Below are 19,938 nucleotides of genomic sequence, written 5' to 3'. Positions count from 1 at the left end.
ATCTGCATATCTGTGGTTATTGATATTTCTCCCGGCAATCTTGATTCCAGCATGTGCTTCCTCCAGCCCAGCATTTCTCGTGATGTACTCTGCATATAAGTTAAATAAGCAGGGTGACAATATACAGCCTTGACGTACTCCTTTTCCTATTTGGAACCATTCTGTTGTTCCATGTCCAGTTCTAACTGTTGCTTCCTGATCTGCATATAGGTTTCTCAAGAGGCAGGTCAGGTGGTCTGGTATTCCCATCTCTTTCAGAATTTTCCACAGTTTGTTGTGATCCACACAGTCAAAGTCTTTGACATAGTCAATAATGCAGAAATAGATGTTTTTCTGGAACTCTCTTGCTTTCTCCATGAAAAACATCTATTTCTGCTTTATTGACTATGCCAAAGACTTTGACTGTGTAGATGACAACAAACTGTGGAAAAGTAATGTCTCTGCTTTTTAATATGTTATCTAGTTTGGTCATAGCTTTTCTTCAAGGAGCAAGCGTCTTTTAATTTCATGGCTGTGGTTACTATCTGCAGTGATTTTGGACCCCCCAAAATAAAGTCTCTCACTGTTTCCATTGTTTCCCCATCTATCTGCCATGAAGTGATAGGACTGGATACCATAACCTTCCTTTCTTAAATGTTAAGTTTTAAGCCAGCTTTTTCACTCTCCTCTTTCATTTTCATCAAGAGGCTTTTTAGTTCCTCTTCACTTTCTGCCATAAGGGTAATGTCATCTGCATATCTTAGGTTATTGATATTTCTCCCAGCAATCTTGATTCCAGCTTGTGCTTCATCCAACCTGGCATTTTGTATGATGTAGTCTGCATATAAGTTGAATAAGCAGGGTGGCAATATACATCATTTACATACTCCTTTCCCAATTTGGAACCAGTCTGTTGTCCCATGTCTGGTTCTAACAGTTGCTTCTTGACCTGAATACAGATTTATCAGGAGGCAGGTAAGATGGTCTGGTATTCCCATCTCTTTCAGAATTTTCCACAGTTTATTGTAATCTACACAGTCAAAGGCTTTAGTTTAGTCAATGAAACAGAAATAGATGTTCTTCTGGAACTCTCTTGCTTTTTCTATGATCCAATGGATATGACAAATTGATCTCTGGTTCCTCTGCCTTTTCTAAATCCAGCTTGAACATCTGGGAGTTTTTGGTTCATGTACCATTGTAGCCTAGCTTAGAAAATTTTGAGCATTACTGTGCTAGCATGTGACAAGTGCAGTTGTGTGGTGGGTTGAACATACTTTGGCTTTGTCTTTCTTTGGGATTGGAATGAAAATTGACCTTTTCCATTTCTGTGGCCATGGCTGAGTTTTCCAAATTTGTTAGCATATTGGGTGCAGCACCTTCACAGCATCATCTTTTAGGATTTGAAATAGTTAACTGGAATTCCATCACCTCCCCTAGCTTTGTTCATAGTGATGCTTCCTAAGGCCCACTTGACTTTGTACTCCAGGATGTCTGGCTCTAGATGACTGATTACACCATCATGGTTATCTGGGTCATTAAGATATTTTCTGTATAGTTCTTCTGTGTATTCATGCCACCTTTTCTTAATATCTGCTGTTTCTGTTAGGTGCACACCTTTTTGTCCTTTATTTTGCCCATCTTTGCATGAAATATTCCCTTGGTATCTCTAATTTTCTTCAAGAGATCTCTAGTCTTTCCCATTCTATTGTTTTGCTCTGTGTCTTTGTATTGTTCACTTAGGAAGGTTTTCTTAGCTCTCCTTGCTATTCTTTGGAACTCTGCATTCAAATGGGTATATCTTTCCTATTCTCCTTTGCCTTTCACTTGACTTCTTTCCTCAGTCATTTGTAAGACCTTCTCAGATGTCCATTTTACCTTTTGGCATTTCTTTTTCTTGGAGATGGTTTTGATCACCACCTCCTATACAATGTCTTGAACCCCCGTCCATACTTCTTCAAGCATTCTATCAGATCTAATCCCTTGAATCTATTTGTTACTTCCACTGTATAATCATAAGGGATTTGATTTAGGTCATACCTGAATGGCCTGGTGGTTTCCCTACTTTCTTCAGTCTAAATCTGTTCAACCCAGTATACTTGGCTGAATTAAAACATGTTTATGCATGTCTAAGTCAGCTTGAAAACAGAATAGAGACTTGGTTGTCACTCAAGTTTCTCATCATCAAAGAACAAGTGGTTCGTAACTGGTCACAAGTTAGTTACCTAATTTATATTTGTACCCCCTTACCCTAAACCAACTTTTTAATATAGATGATTAAATTAGCTGTAACATGCCTAATATTTTAAAAAATTATCTTCCTGGAGTAAAATGTCATGTTTGCATATTTGTATGAATTAAAGAGGTTACTTGTGAGTGAAAGTCACTCAGTCGTGTCTAACTCTTTGAGATCCCATGGACTGTACAGTCCATAGAATTCTCCAATCCAGTATACTGGAGTGGGTAGCTATTCCCTTCTCCAGGGGATCTTTCCAACCCAGGGATTGAACCCAGGTGTCTCACATTGCTGGCGGATTCTTTACCAGCTGAGCCACAAGGGAAGCCCAAAAGAGGTTACTTCATTCTCAATAATTGTAACTTTTTAATAAGTAGAAGATTCATGTCAATGTATGGCAAAACAAATACAATAGTGTAATTAGCCTCCAATAAAAATAAATAAATTAAAAAAAATTATACTTCTTAAAAAATCTTAGAGGATTCCATACCTGGGCATGATCCCCAATTCTGGACAGTGTAGGAGCCTTTTCTCCTGTCTCTGAAAAAGTCTCCTTTAAAAATTTTCCTCATCTCTAAGCTAAAGACAAAACTGTCACAGCATTTTTTTTATAATACATTGGGTTGGTGAAAAAGTTTGTTTTTGTTTTCCATATGATTTTGCAGAAACCCAGTATAATATACATAATAGAATATGCCTGTAGGTATACTGTCATTCAAAATAAAATTTTTTTAGATAATCCATATATTTAATCTCTTCTTTGCCAAAAACTATTATTATAAAAATAAGTTAATAATAAAGTGATCATGAAATTATATATATATATATAAACTGTTTTATATTTATTTTTAATTTATATTCATAACTTATCTGACACAGGTAAAATTTGCTGAAGGCATAAGTAAACGTTTCATAGAGAAAGTGAAATTTAAAATTGAGTAGAGATTTATTAACCATAGAAAGGGAAAAATAATATAGTTTTGACTATACTAAATATTTGCTTTAAAATTTTATGAAATGGTTAAGTTTGTGACTTGCACACTTATGAAAGACATTTATTTTAAGTTGATATAAGGCTTATAACATAAATTTGATGAACTTTTGTTCTTTATGTAATAATTGGGAAAACAAAGTGAAAATGGTAAAACTGCTTGAAACAAGGCCTCTTTCAGTGACTTGAAAGAGTAAAACTTAGTTTCTACTGTGAGATAAAAACAGTCATGACTAGGTATCTCTGAATCTTAATTTTGCTGTAGAATTGTGTTTGAGGGAAATTGTTTTAAAACTACCCTAACACAACAGAATTAGAAGACGCTTACTCCTTGGAAGGAAAGTTACAGAGACATTACTTTGTCCACAAAGGTCCATCTAGTCAAGGCTATGGTTTTTCCAGGGGTCATGTATGGATGTGAGAGTTGGACTATAAAGAAAGCTGAGGGCTGAAGCATTGATGCTTTTGAACTGTGGTGTTGGAAAAGACTCTTGAGAGTCCCTTGGACTGCAAGGAGATACAACCAATCCATCCTAAAGGAGATCAGTCCTGGGTGTTCATTGGAAGGACTGATGTTGAAGCTAAAACTCCAATACTTTGGCCACCTGATATGAAGAGCTGACTCATTTGAAAAGATCCTGACGCTGGGAAAGATTGAGGGCAGGAGGAGAAGGGGACAACAGAGGGTGAGATCGTTGGATGGCATCACCAACTCGATGGACATGGGTTTGGGTGGACTCCAGGAGTTGGTGATGGACAGGGAGGCCTGGCATGCTGTGGTTCATGGGGTCACAAAGAGTCGGACGCGACTGAGTGACTGGACTGAACTGAACCGAATTGAACACAACAGGATTACTGATCTCAAACATGGCTGCCTGTAAAAAGATTATTTAGTGGGCTTTTCCAAAAATAAGGTACCAGAGCCTCATGTATTCTAATGTATAACCAAAGTTAAGAACCATTTGTCTAGATGATGTAAAACCTCTTCTCTTTTGAACAATCTAGTATTGTATGCTATGTCAAATTAATGTAAAATATATTAGTAAAAGTTATTACATGTGAAATTCTATTAAAAATTATTTTGGAATACGTTTCTCAAATATGATAAAACCACTCCCTTAGATCAGCTATTTGGCAAAGGTAATAACTGATAGAGTTTCTTAGGAAAATCTCATTCTCAGTTTCCTATTCTGCCACTTTATAGAAAAATTTTGTACTATTCCCCTGCTAAATTGGAACAAAAGTAAAATTCAGTTATATATAGAAATTGAGAAGCAAGTAGCAAGGGTAAGTTAATTGAGTGGCTTAGTTTGGATTCTCTCTTTTGTGTTAGTATATGTTGTTCAACTTATTGATAGCTAAAAATATGCATCATTTTCCATAAGATTTACATTCTGAGAAATTATCCTGGAAAATTATTAGTACAAAGATTTAAGTTCTCTCTTATATTCTGTATAAACAACATGATTCTGCCTCTACATGGCAGATAAGCAGAGGGTTGTCAGCAGCATCAACATGAATATACAGCCAATGTTATTCATCAATTGTCAACTATCTACTTAAAGATTAGGGTAATGAGGCTACTAAATAAATAATCTTAAGCTTGCAAAATAGCCAAGTGTTTCTTAATATGTTATACACACATTCCTGATGTAGTTCTTCTAAATAGACAACTTCAGGAGTAAAAGTTTCCCCTTGGTATGTATTAATTCTCTTGGCTCTTTTCCTCTAATACTTGCTGGAATTGAAGAAGATGCTTGGCAGTGTCTGGGTTCATTCTAACTTAGTGATGGTGTACATAATTGGAAGTAGATTAATTGTCAAGTATTTGGACACTCTTAAGTCAAGCTGATCTACCTGACAATATTCCTAATATTCATTCCATTTTTTACCAATGTTTTTGATTGCCTGCTATGAGCGAGTCATAGTTGATGATATAAATCATGACTGAATCTTTAAACACTCCAATACTTTGGCCACCTCATGCGACAAATTGACTCACTGAAAAAGAGTCTGATGCTGGGAGGGATTGGGGGTGGGAGGAGACAGGGACGACAGAGAATGAGATGGCTGGATGGCATCACCGACTCAATGGACATGAGTTTGAGTGAACTCTGGGAGTTGGTGATGGATAGGGAGGCCTGGCGTGCTGTGATTCATGGGGTCGCAAAGAGTCAGATACGACTGAGCGACTGAACTGAACTGATTTTAGAATCAGAAAGACCCAGGTTAAATTTCTAGTTCTTCTGTTTATGTGCATTTGTTCTTGACCAATTTGCCTAAATTATTTAACCATTTCCTCATCTGTAAAACTAGAGATTAAAAATAACCACTTCACTATGTTTCTGAAAGGATTTAGAAAATGTATGTGACCACACAGCAGAGTTTCTAACACAAAGCAGACATCCAATGAATACCAAGTTCATTATTTCTTATGAAATTATCTACAGTTTTATCTTAGAAAAATTTTTTTCGACAACTCTAATTTGTTTAACCAAGTTTAATACAAATTAACAGTATAATCTACTAACCAGTAATTGCATATAAGTATTGACACACTACAAACAATACATGAAGGAATAATGTCTTTATTATAATAAAGAAATACTTAAATGAGAAGAAACAACATACTAGGGGAAAATGGATATGAACAAGAAATTCAAAGAAGGAAAACCATTTAGGGATAATAATAATAAAATTATTCAGTGTAACTGAAATTTAAAGATAAATTATTGGTAAGGATGTCAGAAAAATCCCAATATATGTATTTTGGAAGCAGTATAAACTGGTACAGCATCTTTGGAGAGAAATTTAGCAACACCTGTCATTTTATAAAATGTATATACATCTTTGACTCATATATCTATGCAAGGATATTCTTTGCAGAAATGTTTTTAAGAGCAAACATTAGAAGCAATTACATGTCCAGCAATAGAGGATTAATTAAAAAAGATAAAAAGGTGCATAAAGGTAGGGATAAATACAAATCACGTTCTATCAATTTAAAAAATAATATTGAATATTTTAGAGTATAAATTTTGGTCCTTTAAGAGCTATAATCTGAAAAGATCATATATATATATATATATATATATTTCTATACACCAATACAGCATACTAACGCATATATATGGAATTTAGAAAGATGCAAATGATAACCCTGTATACGAGACAGCAAAAGAGACACAAATGTATAGATCAGTCTTTGGGACTCTGTGGGAGAGGGTGAGGGTGGGATGATTTGGGAGAATGTCATTGAAACACGTATGTTGTCATATGTGAAATGAATCACTAGTTCCGGGTCAATGCATGTTACAGGATGCTTGAGGCTGGCATGCGGGGATGACCCAGAGGGAGGATAAAGGGAGGAGGGAGGAGGGAGGAGGGAGGTGGGAGAGGGGTTCAGGAGGGGGAACTTATGTAAACCCGGGGCGAATTCATGTCAATGTATGGCAAAATCAACCAATATAATATTGTAAAATAATTTGCCTCCAATAAAAAATAAATTAATTACAAAAAAAAGAAATTTAATAAAAATATTAAACATCTATAAATATATTAAAATTAGACATAAGGAAATATTTTTCTAGTGAGTAAAATCATTATTTTTAGTGAAAAATACACTGCCAAGGTTTTAATATTCTAATTATTCCAATATGGTAACAGAATGCAGCACCCAATGCTTTTATGAAAAAGGAAGTTTTAGAAAGTCCAATAGGCTAACATTATTTTGGTACTCTTACAGGGTAAGCATCAAATAATTCTTACAGATTGCATTTCTATTTCTGAAATTTAGAGACAATTCATCAAAATGCTTATATTTTTATAATCTGATTTACTTATTTAAAACCAAGTCATATCGCCAAAATTTAAGAGAAATTATACTGGGGACATTAGAACACTGAAATTTCAGTTCATGCTACATCAAAGAGTTGGAAAGGTTAACACAAATGCAATACAATTAAATATTTAGTTCCTTGTATTTTATTTCACAGTGTGTGTTTATATCTGTCAGATTTGAGTAGTAGCATAACAGGATATGTTTGTCTTCTGAAACATGATACTGACCTAGAAGTCATTATGTAAATGTCAAAAGCTAACAATGTGATCATACAAAATTAATTGTTTCTCAGGGCCACAGTTATAAATAGAAAATAATCCTAGGATAGCTTTTGATATGGTTTCCTATAAATATTTCCCTAGTTTACTTGTTATATAAAATGATTTGGATGATATGGAGAAAAACAAACTGTAAGAAAGTGTAGCTTTTAGCCCAATTCTGTTTTCTTTTTGACTGGTTGCTTTATGGCTGGGATTTTAGAAAAGATATCTTTAACGAGGACTTTAAGGAAATGTCATTATTTGTTTTGGTTCACAATCTCCCCTCCCCTCTTGTCATGGATTAAATTTCAATAAATTTTGGAATAGGCAATACTTACCTTTTTAAAAAATATTTATTTATATTTGGTTGCACTGGGTCTTCATAGCTGTGCACGAGCTTTAGTTGTGGAGAGCAGGGGCTACTCTTCATTGCAGTGCATGGGCTTCTCATTGCAATGGCTTATCTTGTTGTGGAGCACAGGCTCTAGGCACATTGGCTTCAGTAGTTGCAGCATGCAGGTTCAGTAGTTGTGGCTCACAGATTCTAGAGCACAGGCTTAGTAGTTGTGGTGCACAGGCTTAGTTGCTCCATGGCATGTGGAATCTTCCCAGATCAGGGATTGAAGCTGTGCCCCCTGCATTGATGGGTGGATTCTTATCCACTGCGCCACCAGGGAAGTCTGGCAATACTTATCTTTAACGGTCTCAATAGCATTCTTATATCTTCCTGTCCATTTCTGCCTCTCATTTAATGTCTTGCCTCTGTTAGTGTCTAATCCTGTCACTCTGTTCTACATTAGGTGTCTCTGAGAAGCAGTATTTTTCTTTAAAAAAAATTACTTAGTACTAACACAAAAATCCTTCATAATCCTTCATAATCCTTCATAGTAATTAATTTTTTAAATATAAATTTATTTATTTTAATTGGAGCCTAATTACTTACAATATTGTATTGGTTTTGCCATACATTAACATGAAACCTCCACGGGTGTACATGTGTTCCCCATCCTGAACCCCCCTCCCATCTCCCTCCCCTTCCCATCCCTTTGGGTCATCCCAGTGCACCAGCCCTGAGCACCTTGTTTCACGCATTGAACCTGGACTGGTGATTCATTTTACATATGATAATATACATGTTTCGACGCCATTCTCCCGCATCATTCCACCCTCGCCCTCTCCTACAGTGTCCAAAAGACTGTTCTATACATCTGTGTCTCTTTTGCTGTCTCACATACAGGGTTATCATTACCATCTTTCTAAATTCCGTATATATGCATTAGTATACTGTATTGGTGTTTTTCTTTCTAGCTCAGTTAACTCTGTATATAGGCTCCAGTTTCATCCACCTCATTAGAACTGATTCAAATGTGTTCTTTTTAATGGCTGAGTAATACTCCATTGTGTATATGTACGAAAGCTTTCTTATCCATTCGTCTGCAGATGGACATCTAGGTTGCTTCCATGTCCTGGCTATTATAAGCAGTGCTGCGATGAACATTGGGGTACACGTGTCTCTTTCAATTCTGGTTTCCCTGGTGTGTATGCCCAGCAGTGGGATTGCTGGGTCATATGGCAGCTCTATTTCCAGTTTTTTAAGGAATCTCCACACTATTCTCCATAGTGGCTGTACTAGTTTGCATTCCCACCAACAGTGTAAGAGGGTTCCCTTTTCTCCACACCCTCTCCAGCATTTATTGCTTGTAGACTTTTGGATAGCAGCCATTCTGACTGGCGTGAAATGGTACCTCATTGTTGTTTTGATTTGCATTTCTCTGATAATGAGTGATGTTGAGCATCTTTTCATGTGCTTGTTAGCCATCTGTATGTCTTCTTTGGAGTAATTAATTTTAAAATTCATCCTTAATTCATCATTTTAGATATTAACTTTTTATGTTTAATTTCACATTTGTTTGTTAACTTTGTATCCTTCTTCTTTGCTAAATTCACTTACTAGTTCTTGTCATGGTTGTGGATGCATAGGATAATCTACACATCAGTACAGACACTTTTACTTCTTCCTGTCTAAGTGATTTTTAAATTTTTTTTTTTTTTGCTTTAGTATAATGACCTGGATCTCTAGGACAATGCTGGACAGCAATTGTGTGAGTGTGCATTCTTGCTTTGTTCCCAATCTACAGGGCAAAATGCTCATATTTTTACCATTAAGTACAATATTAAGTTTTCTGCAGATATTCTTTATCAAACTGAGAGTGATTTTCTAAAAAGGGATTTTTTGGGGAATTGGATATTTATCAACTGTTTTTCTAATCCATTGATATTATCATATAGTTTTACTCCTTTAATCACATGATATACTGATTTTCACTCATTGATTTTCCTTGTCAGGCATTCCTATAAGAAACATACTCAGCTACAATGTGTTTTCCTTTTTTATATATTGGTAAATTTGGTTTGCTTTAATCCATGCTGACAATCTCTGTCTTTCCTTTCTTTTCTTTTTGCTGTCTTCTTTTATGTTAAATTGAATATTGTTAGCAGATAGATGAGTCAGAAAGTCATTGCAGTAATCCAGGCAATGGTGAAAGTGGCTAGGATCAGGTGAAATTGGAGAAAGGGATCAGATCCGAGATATATTTTTGAGGTAGAATTGACAATTCTTACATATGAATTATATATACATATATATGTGTATGTATATATTTATATATGAAATAATATCTGAGCAGTAGCATACTGCCTGCCTTGAACATAATAGGCACTCAAAAGATGTCAGTTTCCTCTTTTATATTGTAACATTGTAACTCCAGTTAGACTAGTCTCCCAACTGTCCCCTGAAACACACTATGTTCACTCATGTCTTTATTTGCCTTTTCTCATGTTTAATTTCTACCTCTTCTTTAAGTTTATGAAAATTCATTAATAAATAAATTTTTAGTACACATTCATAATATAAATCTCACAGCATTCTAAGGGGAGCTTTCCTAACAAAAGGATCTCAATATGCTTGAGAATTAAGAGGTTAAGATGGATAAAAGTCCATTAAATCTAACACTGTCAGTTTACTGCAGTAGGAGTGGGGATGGTGAGCAGAGAACAAAGCTCTGGTTTTAAGAGAGAAAAATAAATTTCATGCTTAAAAAACTGGATAATCTTTGACTCTGAATATCAACCCATTAACCCCCAAGGAAATCTCTCTCCCTGTTCCTCAAACGTGAACTGTAAGGCAACAGCACTCTGCATAATGCCTGCTACCTCTGTTGCAAGTGGGAATTCTTCTCAATGACCATTTTAACTGTTTTCATGGAGCTCAATGGACAGAAGAGCTTCTTCCAGGCAGTTGAAATGGGGAACACCAAGGACAATGGAAAGCCTTCCAAGTTACAGGTGCAATATTGTCTGATGAATTCATTCCATTTGTCAGAATATCAAGTCCTTTGTATTCCTAGCCTATGAGATGCCATACATCCTATAAATCAATTGTTGTTTACTATTCTTCCATTTTCTGAATGAGAGTTTTTATTAGTTATACCAGTCTTCCCCATCATCATGCAGCACATGCATTGGGAATGGATAAATTATCATTTTCACAATATGTCACCACACTATGAAGTAGCTACTTCTGGACTTGATAGCAAGGACAGTACAGAACCCAAAGAACCTGGACTTGGTCTAGTATTAACAATGGGATGAGATATTGAAGTGTCTCTCTTGGATGATGAGTATGTGTCTTATAAACATTTTAAGCTAAGTTTATAAAAGGAGAGTATACATTCATGTTGGATAGCCAAAAGGATACTTCTTATGTGATTGCCTTTCAAATACTGATTTCCTGTCTTCATTGGTTTAGAAGTCATGTAGCATCTCTGATTGACCTAAGCCTGGAGGATAACTCCACCTCTTTTTGCCAAATATGGTCCAATTGGAGTTAATTTAAAACCTCTATTTAATATGTATGGGGAAGAAAGTTCTCTCTGCCCTAGTCATATAAACATATAAGCATATAGTTCCACTTGCTACTGGCAGCTATCACGTGACTCTATATACACATATGTTGTTGTTGTTTAGTTGCTAAGTCATGTCCAACTCTTTTGTGACCCCATGGACTGTAGCCTGCTAGGCTCCTCTGTTCATGTTATTTTTTAGGCAAGAATACTGGAGTTGATTGCCATTTTCTTCTCCCCATACACATATGTATATATATAGTCTTATTAGGACAGTGTGTAACAGAACTATAAACAGAGGTGGTAGACGGAAAACCTTTTTCTCTAATGGAAAAAAATTAACTAGGATCTCAAATATCACAGTGACTATAGACATCATGCCACACACTTTTTGAGCATATGTAGCACAGTGTGGATAATTTAAGTAAGTATACTTTACTTCTACCATGGTTTTGTCCTCAAATCTCTATTTGGAATAAGCCTGATCAACTGGCACGGACTACATATGAACTTCACAGTTTCCTTTTTCCTCTAGCTAAGGGCCTAGATGAGAGGCATTCAAAAAAAACAGATTTTTGATCCTTTCTCCAATAACCCTTTCTATTGTCTTAACAGAGTGTCATAGAATAATGACAGCAATAGGAATCATGGAAAAGAATGTGTGCTCATTTTTGTAAATGCTAGAGCTTACTTAAGTCTTTTATTTCTTCTGGATCCAACATTTTTCCTGTTTTACTAGCAAAGACAGTGTTAGTTGCTCAGTTGTGTCCAACTCTTTGCGATTCCATGAATGGTAGCCTGCCAGGCTCCTCTATCCATGGAATTCTCCAGGCAAGAATACTGGAGTGGGTAGCCATTCCATTTCCAGGGGATCTTCCCAACCCAGGGGTTGAACCCAGACAGATTAAAGTCCATCTTATTCTACCAGGTACAGGAAAAACCATGGTTTGCGGGGAAATATCATCAGGAATTTCAGAACTGCCAAGAAACAGGCAGTTTCCTTTTCATTTCCTCTCTTTCTGAAATGACAGGATCTCTCAACTCTTCTCTCTGTCTCTTCCAATCATACTTTCTCTGCTTTACTTAAGCACTGATTGCCATTTTAACCCCCCGGTTTACATACATTAAAAATCCAGTGCCTGCCTCTCACTGATCTACTCTCTTTACACATTCTAAATTCCAAAACAAGGAACTCACACTAGCCTGATCCTGCTATGTGCTTTCCTATCTCTGTGTGTACTGTTCTCTTCACCTGTCACTACCTTCCTTCTCTTCTCCACCTAGCATCCTCCAATTTTTCTTTCCTTGCTGTGATCGAAAGTCACCCCATCTGAAGTCTCTGTGTATCTCCAAATGGTTTTGTATAGTAAAGAGACCTTGGAGAAATTAAGCCAATGAGATTTGGAGCCAGAATTTGTGGATCTGATTCTGTTTTGTGACTTGCAAGCTTCTTAAGACTTTAGACTAGCTACTTAACCTCAGTTTGAGTCTACTTGAGTCTCAGCTCAGTGAACTGTAAAATAAGTATAACATTAACATCTGTTTCATAATGCTGTTAGTAGGAATAAATGAGCTCATACATGTGAAACATTGATATTTTGCCTGGAAGACGGTGAGCACTTGGTAAATGTTAGTTATGATTAATACTGTGCCATCCTTTAAAAAATTGTTGTTTTATATTGGAGAATAGTTGATTTAAAATATTGGGTTAGCTTCAGGTATATAGCTAAGTGATCCAGTTATACATATATCTATTCTTTTTCTGATTATTTACCAGTATAAGTTATTAATACTGAGTAGAGTTCCCTATGCTAAACAGTAGGTCCTTGTTGGTTATCTGTCTTATATAGAGCAGTGTGTATATGTTAATTACAACCTCCGAATTAACCCCTACCCATCATCTTTTCCCTTTGGTAACCATAAGTTAGCCATAATTGTACAAGAGACAGGGATGAAGACTATCCCCAAGAAAAATAAATGCAAAAAAGCAAAATGGCTGTCTGAGGAGGCCTTATAAATAGCTGTGAAAAGAAGAGAAGTGAAAAGCAAAGGAGAAAAGGAAAGATATACCCATTTGAATGCAGAGTTCCAAAGAATAGCAAGGAGAGATAAGAAAGACTTCCTCAGCGATCAATGCAAAGAAATAGAGGAAAACAACAGAATAGGAAAGACTAGAGATCTCCTCAACAAAATTAGAGATACCAAGGGAACATTTAAGGCAAAGATGGGCTCAATAAAGGACAGAAATGGTATGGACCTAACAGAAACAGAAGATATTAAGAAGAGGTGGCAAGAATACACAGAAGGACTATACAAAAAAGGTCTGCACAACAGAGATAATCACGATGGTGTGATCACTCACCTAGAGCCACACATCCTGGAATGTGAAATCAAATGGGCATCAGAAAGCACCACTACAAATAAAGCTAGAGGAGGTGATGGAATTCCAGTTGAGCTACTTCAAATCCTAAAAGATAAAGCTGCACTCAATATGCCAGCAAACGTGGAAAACTCAGCAGTGGCCACAGGACTGGAAAAGGTCAGTTTTCATTCCAATCCCAAAAAAAGGAAATGCCAAAGAATACTCAAACTACCGCACAAATGCACTAATTTCACACGCTAGTAAAGTAATGCTCAAAATTGTCCAAGCCAGGCTTCAACATTACATGAACCATGAACTTCCAGATGTTCAAGCTGGTTTTAGAAAAGGCAGAGGAACCAGAGATTAAATTGCCAGCATCTGCTGGATCATCAAAAAAGCAAGAGAGTTCCAGAAAAACATCTATTTCTGCTTTATTGACTATGCCAAAACCTTTGACTGTGTGGATAACCACAAACTGTGGAAAATTCTGAAAGAGATGGTAATAGCAGACCACCTGACCTGCCTCTTGAGAAATCTGTATGCAAGTCAGGAAGCAATAGTTAGAACTGGACATGGAACAACAGACTTGTTCTAAATTGGGAAAGGAGTACATCAAGGCTGTACATTATCACCCTGCTTATTTAACTTATATGCAGAGTACATGCAAAATGCCAGGCTGGAAGAAGCACAGGCTGGAATCAAGATTGTCAGGAGAAATATCAATAAGCTCACATATGCAGATGACAGCATGCTTATGGCAGAAAGTGAGGAACTAAAGAGCCTCTTGATGAAAGTGAAAGAGGAGAGTGAAAAAGTTGGCTTAAATCTGAGCATTCAGAAAACTAAGATCATGGCATCCGGACCCATTACTTCATGGCAAATGGATGGAAAAACAGTGGCAGACTTTATTTTGGGGGACTCCAAAATCACTGCAGATTGTGACTGCAACCATGAAATTAAAAGATGCTTACTCCTTGGAAGGAAAGTTATGACCAACCTAAACAGCATGCTAAAAAACAGAGACATTACTTTGTCAACAAAGATCTGTCTAGTCAAGACTATCGTTTTTCCAGTAGTCACGTATGAATGTGAGAGATAGACTATAAAGAAAACTGAGTGCTGAAGAATTCATGCTTATGAACTATGGTTTTGGAGCAGACTCTTGATAGTCCCTTGGGCTGCAAGGAGATTCAACCAGTCCATCGTAAAGTAAATGAGTCCTGAATGTTCATTGGGAGGACTGATGTTGAAGCTGAAACTCCAATACTTTGGCCACCTGATGTGAAGAAGAGACTCATTGGAAGAGACCCTGATGCTGGGAAAGATTGAAGGCAGGAGGAGAAGGGGACGACAGAGGATGAGATGGTTGGATGGCATCACCAACTCAATGAACATGAGTTTGAGTAAACACTGGGAGTGAGTTGGTGATGGACAGGGATGCCTGGTGTGCTTCAGTCCATGGGGTTGCAAAGAATTGGACAGGACTGAATGACTGAACTGAACTGAACTCTTTTGTTTTCTAAGTCTGTGGGTCTGTTTCTGTTTTATAAATAAGTCCATTTTTATCATTTTTTAAGATTCTGCGTAGAAGTGACATCATATGATATTTGTCTTTCTCCGTCTGACTTCATTTAGTATGATAATTCCCAGCTGCATCCACGCTGATGCAAATGGCATTATTTCATTCTTTTTAATGGCTGACTAATATTCCTTTGTATGCATATGTATACACACATACACCACTCTTTTTCCATTCATTTTACATGGAAATTTAGGTTGCTACCATGTATTGGCTATTTTAAATAGTGTTGCTATGAACATTGCAGGCATGTAGTTTTAAACCATCTTTTGTTCCAAATATATGCCCAGGAGTGGGACTGCTGAATCATATGGTAATACGGTCTATAGTTTTTAATGGAACCTCCATACTGTTTCCCATAGTGGTTGTACCAGTTTACCTTACCACCAACAGCAAAGGTTGGTTCTCTTTTCTCTATATCCTCTGTTTATATGTTTTAGAGATTAATTTCTTGTCAGTTGCTTTGTTTGCAAATATTTTCTCCCATTTTGTGTTTTGTCTTTTCATTTTGGTTTATGATTTCCTTTGCTGTGCAGAAGTTTAAGTTTAATTAGGTCCCATTTATTTATGTTTTTATTTTTATTACTATAGGAGTTAGATAAAATCAATTTATGTCAAAGAGTGTTCTGCCAATGTTTTCATCCAACAGTTGTATAAGTATCTTGTCTCACATTTAAGTCTTTAATTCATTTTCTGTTTATTTTTGTGTATGGTGTCAAAGAATGTTCTAATTTCAATTTTTTTACATGCAGCTGTCCAGTTTTCCAGCACTATTTATTGAAAAGACTGTCTTCCATTGTACCATCTCAAATCCTTTGTTGTAGATTAATTGACAATAGGTATGTGGATTTATTTGTGGACTTTCTATCCTGTTCCATTGATTTATATTTCTGTTTTTATTCCAGTACCATAGTGCTTTTTGATGACTGTAGCTTTGTAGTATAGTCTGAAATCAGGGAGCCTAATTCCTCCAGTTGCACATTTTTTTTTTTTAACAAGATTGCTTTGACTATTAAGGGTATTTTGTGTCTATATACAAATTTAAAGATTTTTTTTTTTTTTGGTCCTAGTTATGTGAAAATTGCCATTGGTGATTTGACATGGATTGCATTGAATCTCTAGATCACCTTAGGTAGTATAGTCATTTTGACAGTATTGATTCTTCCAGTCCGAGAACATGGTATATCTTATCCTTCTGTCTGTATCCACTTCAATTTTTTAATCAGTGTCTTACAGATTTTGGAGTGCAGGTCTTTTGTTCCTTAAGTAGGTTTATTCCTAAGTATTTAATTCTTTTTGATGCAGTGATAGATGGAATTGTTTCTTTAATTTCTCTTTCTGATCATTCATTGTTAATGTATAGAAATGAAACAGATTTCTGTGCATTGATTTTGTATCCTGCAACTTTACCAAATTCACTGATGAATTCAATAGCTTTTGCTAGCATCTTTAGGATTTTCTATGTATAGTATCTTGTCATCTGCAAACAGTGACACTTTTATTTCTTTACTAATTTGGATTCCTTTCATTGATTTTCCTATGATTATTATGGCTTAGACTTCCAAAATCATGTTGAATAAATGTGGTGAGTGTGGACATTCTTGTCTTGTTCCTGGTCTTAGAGGAAATGCTTTCAGCTTTTCAACACTGAATATGATGTTAGCTGTGGGTTTGTCATATATGGCCTTTATTATATTGAAGTTGGTTCCCTTTATGTCCACTTTCTGGAGAGTTTTTATAATAGATGTGTGTTGAATTTTGTCAAAAGCTTTTTCTGCATCTATTGAGATGATTGTATGGTTTTTATTCTTCAATTTGTTACTGCTGTGTATCACACTGATTGATTAGTATGTTAATCACTAATTATTAGAGAAATGCGAATTAGAGAAATCAAAACTACAGTGTGGCATTACCTCACAGGATGGCCATCATCAAAATAATATATGCTGGGGGTTGGTGTGGAAAAAAAGGAACCCTCCTACAATGTTGATGAAAATGTATATAATGTATATAATAAATTGGTCAGATTTTTTAGCCAACTACTAGGGTAGTTGGCAAAAGAGAAGAATAATAAGAGGAAATGGTGCTTTATTCTTAGGATTTTAAAACAATGAATCACTGTCTATGTTGTATCTATGCAGCTGTCTCTGTCCTATTCCTGTATTGTAAGAGGAATGAAATGTACTTAGTGCACCAAACTTAATGAGGTAAACCAGGAATGTTGTTCCTTCTAAAACACTTATTGCAGCAGCATCATAGCCTGTCTCTAAAAATAGAATGGCTTTTTGAAGCTTCCAGTGCCTCACCAAATAGCTTAAATTTCTGATAGGCCAATAACATCAATGATTTATTTTAAGTAGGCAATTCAAAACCAAAAATTTATTCACATCAAACAAATGCAGCTAAGTGAAGTTAAGATACTAATCCAAGTAGGAGTATTAATAAAATTGTCTTTTCACCTTGTTTGTAGTTTCCTTTGCTGTGCAAAAGCTTTTAAGTTTAATTAGGTCCCACTTGTTTATTTTTGTTTTAATTTCCATTACTTATGGAAGTGTGTCATAGAAGATCTTGCTGTAACTTATGTCTTCTAATGTTCTGCCTATGTTTTCCTTTAAGTTTAATAGTTTCTGGTCTTACATTTACATCTCTAAGCCATTTTGAGTTTATCTTTGTGTATGGCTTTAGGTAGTATTCTAATTTCATTCTTTTTGCAAATAGCTGTCCAGGTTTCCCAGCACCATTTATTAAAGATGCTTTCTTTGCCCCATTGTATATTCTTGCCTCCTTTGTCAAAAATAAGGTATCCAAAGATGTGTGGGTTTATCTCTGGGCTCTCTATCTTGTTCCACAGGTCTATATTTCTGTTTTTGTGCCAGTACCACACTGTCTTGATGATTGTAGCTTTGTAGTATAGTCTGAAGTCAGGAAGGTTGATTCCTCCAGCTCCATTCTTCTTTCTCAAATCTGCTTTGGCTATTCAGATACCATATGAATTGTGAAAATTTTTGTTCTAGTTCTGTGAAGAATGACATTGGTAATTTGATAGGGATCACACTGAATCCATAGATTGCATTTGGTGGTATAGTCATTTTCACAGTATTGTTTCTTCCTACCCAGGAACATGGAATATCTCTTCATATGTTTATGTTGTCTTTGATTTTTTTCATTAATGTCTTATAATTTTCTGTGTACACGTCTTTTGTCTCCTTAGGTGAGTTTATTCCTAGATATTTAATTATTTTTGTTGCAGTAGTGAATGGGATTGATTCCTTAATTTCTCTTTCTGATTTTTCATTGTTAGTATATAGAAATGCAAGTAATTTCTGTGTATTGACCTTGTATCCTGTGACTTTGCTAAATTCACTGTTTAGCTCTAGTAATTTTCTGATACTATCTTTAGGGTTTTCTATGTACAGTATCATGTCATCTGCAAAGAGTGAGAGCTTTACTTCTACTTTTCTGATCTGGATTCCTTTTATTTCTTTTTCTTCTCTAACTGCTGTAGCTAGACCTTCCAAAACTATGATGAATAATAGAGGTGAAAGTGCACACCCTTGTCTTGTTCCTGATCTTAGAGAGAATGCTTTCAGTTTTTCACTATTGAGAATAATATTTGCTGTGGGTTTTTCATATATGGCCTTTACTATGTTGAGGTAGGTTCCTTTTATGCCCATTTTTTGAAGCATTTTTATCGTAAATGGATGCTGAATTTTGTCAAAGGCTTTTTCTGCATGTATATGATGATCATGTGGTTTTTATCTTTCAATTTGTTAATATGGTGTAACATGTTGATTGATTTTCATATATTGAAAAATCTGAGTAATGGAAATAAAAACAAAAATAAACAAGTGGGACCCAATTAAACTTAAAAGCTTTTGCACAGCAAAGGAATCTACAAATAAGGTGAAAAGACAACCCTCAGATGGGAGAAAATAATAGCAAAGGAAATGACTGACAAGGAACTAATTTCCAAAATATACAAGCATCTCATACAACTCAATACTAGAAAAGCAAACAACCCAATCAAAAAGTAGGAAAGGAACCTGGAGAGACATTTCTCCACATAAGACATACAGTTGGCTAACAAGCACAGGAAAAGATGCTCAACATCACTCATTATTAGACAAGTGCAAATTAAAAATTACAATGAGATACCACCTCACACCAGTCAGAATGGCCGTCATCAAGTTGTCTACAAACAATAAATGCTGGAGAGGGGGTGGAGAAAAGGGAACACTTGCACTGTAGGTGGGAATGTAAACTGATCCAGCCACTATGGCTGTATGGTATGGAGATTTCTTAAAAAGTTAGGAATAAAAAAAAAAAGCTAGAAATAAAACCACCATATGACCCAGCAATCCCACTCCTAGGCATATACCCTTTGGAAACCAAACTTGAAAAAGACACATGTACCCCAATGTTCATTGCAGCTCTATTTACAATAGCTAGAACATGGAAGCAACCTAGATGTCCATCGACAGATGAACAGATAAAGAAGTTGTGGTACATATATACAACGGAATACTCGTGGTGGTTTAGTCACTAAGTCGTGTCCAACTCTTGCAACCCCATGGACCGTAGCCTGCCAGGCTTCTCTGTCCATTGGATTCTCCAGGCAAGAATACTGGAGTGGGTTGCCATTTCCTTCTCCAGGGGGTCTTCCTAACCCAGGAATCAAACTCAGGTTTCCTGCATTGCAGGCAGACTCTTTACCAACTGAGCTATAGGAGAAGCTTCTCAATGGAATACTAGTCAGCAATAAAAAGGAACACATTTGAATCTATTCTAATG

This window comes from Moschus berezovskii, chromosome X, assembly GCF_049115385.1.
Source record: "Moschus berezovskii isolate FMDL1 chromosome X, NW_MosBer_1.0, whole genome shotgun sequence".
In the NCBI taxonomy this organism is placed as follows: Eukaryota; Metazoa; Chordata; class Mammalia; order Artiodactyla; family Moschidae; genus Moschus; species Moschus berezovskii.
This window is presented reverse-complemented; position numbering follows the sequence as displayed.